Source organism: Echinops telfairi, unplaced genomic scaffold, assembly GCF_000313985.2.
Source record: "Echinops telfairi isolate 266 unplaced genomic scaffold, ASM31398v2 ScPeMD7_7400;HRSCAF=8409, whole genome shotgun sequence".
Lineage (NCBI taxonomy): Eukaryota > Metazoa > Chordata > Mammalia > Afrosoricida > Tenrecidae > Echinops > Echinops telfairi.
This window is the reverse complement of record NW_022111300.1, coordinates 16,233,836-16,238,986: the sequence shown is the minus strand read 5'-3', so window position 1 is coordinate 16,238,986 and position 5,151 is coordinate 16,233,836.

Genomic DNA, 5,151 nt, shown 5'->3' with positions numbered 1-5,151 from the left:
ATGTATGTCCTTTGCCTCCTACTTCTTTCCTCTATTTCTTTACACTTTCCTCCAGTCCCAATACCATGTTCAGCCTTCATTCTGGTTTCGGTAGTTCCTCACAGTTGCCTTGTTCCTCACAGTTGCCTTGCCCTTGGTCACTCCCTACCAATCCTCCCATCCCTTCCATACCATTGGTTTTGAACCATTTGTTGTTCCCTTGTCCCTAGGTTGGCCAATCCTCCTCCCTTCCCCTCCCTCCCACACTCCCATGTCCCTCTGGGGCCATCGGTCCCTTTATTTTCTTCTCATATATTTATTTATTTTTATCCAACCTCTCTTATCTAGGTGGATGTGCAGACATAACAATGTGTGAATAAAATTGGGATTGGCTTTGACAGCACAGTGGCAAAGCGGCTCATAAGAACCTGGCGATGACGGCTGCAGCACTGAGAAGCCAACAAACAAAAAAGCCTCTGACATACAAAATTTTGAAAAAGAGGAAAAAGGAAAAACAAAAAAACCTAACAGATAGGCTGGAGAAAAAAAAAGAAAATGAAAAGAGGAAGAAAACAAAACAACAACAACAAAAAAGCCTGTTAGTAGATCAAGGTCTGTTTGTTGGCCTTTAGGAGCGTTTTCTGGACGAGTCTAATGGGGTGCCACGTCCTGGCCCCAGGGTCCATCGTTTGTCTTCCCTTGGGACCTCCTTGCTCTGCTTCCCTGCCGCTCCATTGCAGGCCCCCAGTGTTTTGCCTCAGTGTGGTGGGGTCAGCTCAGTTGCCGATTCCACACTGTCTCCGGTGCTGTCCCGTGCAGGGCCACGGGTCAGCTCAGGATGCCGCATCTCACCGTGGGGGCAGCCACACAGTCCTTTCTGTACACTGCCCCTCCCCTCCCCCAAGCTGGCCATCGTCCTCTGAGTTTGGTGGGCCCAGTTGTGCTCTGCACTTTTCCTCCTCCTTCCTTTGTCCCAGCTTCCCTCTGGGTGTGGTGTGGTAGGTCAGCTCCCCTCCCACACTTGTTGATCTACTTCCATTCTCTGTGATGCTCCCTTCCATGGTGGGGGTCGGGCCAAATCTGGCTAGGGCCGGTGCCTGGTCCAGTCTCTCCATGGATTCCTCCACGTTTTACATTGCTCCTCTGATTTGGTGTGTCCTGATGGGTCTGTATGCCCGTTCCAGTTCTGTGGAGACACACAACCAACACTCCCCCCCAACTGGGGGTGGGCCAGTGCCCTGTTCCCCCCATGCCACCAACCCAGCCTCTCCCCACCCTGTTTCTCCCTCCACCCGTGCCCCCTCCCCCTCTTCACGTCCGACTCTCATGTACCTCCCCAGGCGTGGCCTGCCCCCCCTCCAACCGTCCAACTTAAAATCAACCCCAGTGGTATCAAGTCGGTTTGGATTCAAAGCTACCTGATATAGGGGTTCCTGGGCTGTAATATTTACACAAGCAGATAGCATCATTTTTCTCTGGCAGAGCTGCTGGTGAGTTTGAACTGCTGACGTTTTGGTTAGCTGTGCCACACCACCAAACAGTATTTGTTAAATTGCCTTCTGTCTAGCTGTGATAGTTAGATTTTAGGTCAACTTGGCTTTTTCAGGATCTAAATAATGCAATCAATTCCACGATAGGCTTCACTGTGAGAAGCCGTGCATTTATGGGAAGGTTAGGATGTAATGTTGCCCCCTTAATCAGATGGAGCCCTGATACAATTTGAAGAAGTATCTCCAGAGGTATGACTTACTCCTGTATCCTCTGAGGCTGTGCAGAGGCCAAGTCTCTTCTTTTTGGCAGGATCCTGCATCTGGCATCTCTCTCTCTGTCTCTATCATTATCTCCCATCAAGTCAATTCAGATTCTGACTCATAGTGACCTTGTAAGACAATGGTGTGGCTGGTGGTTTATCAGGGCTTACTTTGAGGCTAGTAGCCCAATGTGTAATCACTACTCCACCATCTTGCTCAAAGACTTGCTATCTTGTCTGATGACCTCGAGTTCTATCAGCCTGCCATGTTGCCTGAAAACTGTGGATTTATTTGACCTTGCAGCCAAGAACCTGACATAGTACCTGGTTCTTCATCCTGTTTGCTGGTTCATCAGCCCCCGTTACTACGTGAGTCAGGAAAGACTTCCAGCCCAATATCTGACTCATAAATGAACCAGACTTCGCTTAACCACTTCTATGATGGTGTGATTCATTTCCTTGATGCAAAATTATGTCTATATATATTTATATAACTAATATGTCATAAATGTATGTTATATAATTTATGCACATATAATAATCATGCATAAAATTATTGTTATATTAATATATTAAATTATATTATACAGCATAATTTAATGTAATTTATATAAATGTACACACACACCAATGCTTTTTCGTCTCTAGTGAACACTGCCCAAGATACTTGTCTAAAAAAAGTCTGTGGCTAAGTAAATCAGATGAACCAATTGCTATTAAGGATTAGCTAGCAGTTGATTAGATCAACACAATATCCCCCCCGCGGTGGTACTGTCACTTTGCTTACATCAACACAAATTGGTTTGATTTTTCATCCTTGTGAAGCTATTTGAGTATATTGTAAATTTATTTTACAAATTGAAATTATATTTTGAAACTAAGGAGGAGCAAAATAAAGGTATCCTATCAGCTTTTGATGTTCTCATCTGCCTGGAGCATTTTACAGTAAAATTTCTCTCTGAAATTTGAAAGATTTGGACAACTTATTTAGGTTTTGAAGGAACGTTGGTGACATTGTGGGTAAGATTTAGACCGTCAACCAAAAGTTCAGTGGTTTAAGAGCACCTCTGGAGAAAGATGATTCTGTCTGCTCCCATAAAGATTTAAAAAGCTTTATAAACCCAATTTAGGATCACTATGAATTGGAATTAGCTACATGGTAGTGAGTTTCTATTTGTTGTTGATACTGCTTCTTAATGAGTTGCCCCCATGGGGTATAGCAGGTTGTATCTTGGGCCATTAACTGGAAGGTGAGAAATTCAGACTCACCATCTGCTTCAACAGAAAAATGAATCTTTCTGTGGCCATAAAAATTTACAGCCTCAGAAACCCACCAGGGTGCAGTTCTCATCTGCCTGTGGGAATGTTAGGAGTTAGAATCAATTGGCTCAATGGGAGCGTGTTTGGATCTCAGGAGACATGGGTGGTGCTGTAGGGTAGGCAGTGGGCTGTTACCTCAAGGTCTGCGATTCAAACCCTCTAGGTGCTCTATGGGGAAAAGATGAGGCTGTGTACTGTAAAGGTCTATATTCTCATTTTCTCTATTTAGGATTGAATTGAATTGAACAAAGAAGATTTAGTGGGTTTTTTTTCCTAGTGGTCTTATTTATATTATTTAAAACAATAATGTAATGAGTGCAACTTAAATGATTTATAGTTTCTGATGTGTATAACAATGCATTTGTTAAAGTGTTAATATTGCTACTCATACTGTTATAAAGTAGATTACTTTTTTTTTTCTTTTTTAACATTTTATTAGGGGCTCATACAACTGTTATCCCAATCCATACACACATCAATTGTGTAAAGCGCATTTGTACATCGTTTCTCAAAACATTTTCTCTCCATTTAAACCCCCGACATTAGGTCCTCATTTTTCCCCTCCCTCCCCGCTCCCCACTCCCGCATGAGCCCTTGATAGTTTATAAATGGGTATTTTGTCATATCTTGCCCTGTCCGACGTCTCCCTTCATCCACTTTTTGGTTGTCTGTCCCCCAGGGAGGAGGTCACACACAGTTCCATGTAATCGGTTCCCTCTTCCCTACCCATTCTCCCTTTACCCTCCCTGTTTTGCCACTCACACCACTGGTCCTATAGGGCTCATCCGTCCTGGATTCCCTGTATTTTCAGTTCCTATCTGTACTTTTAAAGGCCAAAGGAATATTTTGGAATTACAAATATTTCGTATGTGAAATATCAAAAGTAGCAACACTTTTTAATTTACCTTCAGAGATGACATATATGTGGATATAGATATAATAACTCAACAATACAATTGCTAGTTTAAACATATTATGGTTTAGTGTCCCATTGGTATAGCAGGCTCAGTTCAACTTACTTTTGTGGAACAGTTAGTATACTGGAAGTCATTCAACTCACTTGGGCCACCAGGTCCAAGGTCAAGAAATTAGACAATGGAGTCTTTCCCCAGGCAAGGCAGGCAGAGTCTGTGTGCAGGCAGCAGACAGCAGGGTGAGTCAGCAACAGTCAGGAGCTCAGGAGCTTAGTGAAGCAGGCCTTGATGGATCCACCAGCCTCAAGCTCCAGCAACGCACACACCTGAAAATGTGGACTCAAAGGAGCCTCAAGCTCTAGTGACAAAATCCAAAGGTTGGCTTTACCCACAGGTACTTTATCACACAGGTTGAGGCAGAGAACTATCGAAAGCACAGCATGCTTCTCTGATCACCTGGGAGCAAAAGAGAGATGGAATGACAGCTGTCTTTATTAATTTCAGCCATCCTCCTATCAAGTTGCGACCCCACCCAATCTGCCCACATGTGCTCATTGGCCTAGTTGGCACAATAGACCCAACAGTCCACCCTTTGCCAACTTGGCACTTGTATGCAATTCTTTAGCTATATAGAATTTCCAGACATTAAAGAAATCACACTCACAACTAACATCATATATCTGGCATACACATAAAAGAAAACACACTGAATCTATTTGTATCTGGTATGTTATACATGAACAAAGGAAATATATTCAATAAGCACATATAAAGAAGAAATGCTGACAATCATAAACCTCACTTTTGCAAATAATCACATAGTCTTAACTGAAAGGTAGAACTACCTTCTTCCACTACCCATTCTGTATTACCTTGGCCTTGGCCAGTACCTCAGCTGGCTCTTGGTCTTTGCATGGTAGTGTCATTAGATGGCCTGTCAGGATTGGTTTATTGTAGTTTACCATTTACTTTAATCACAGGGCATGGTAGTACTAAAAAACAGCCTCGGGGATCTCCCAGATTCCAGACATATTCTTCTTTACCTCCTTCATGTTGCAGCAGTCCAATTTTTCCTTGGTAGTCAGGATCAATTACAGCAGCACAGTACAGACTGATCACCACTCAGTACAGTGACACCCTTTCTGACCTGTTGATACAAAGGCATGAGGAGCCCAAAGTGGCCAGAAG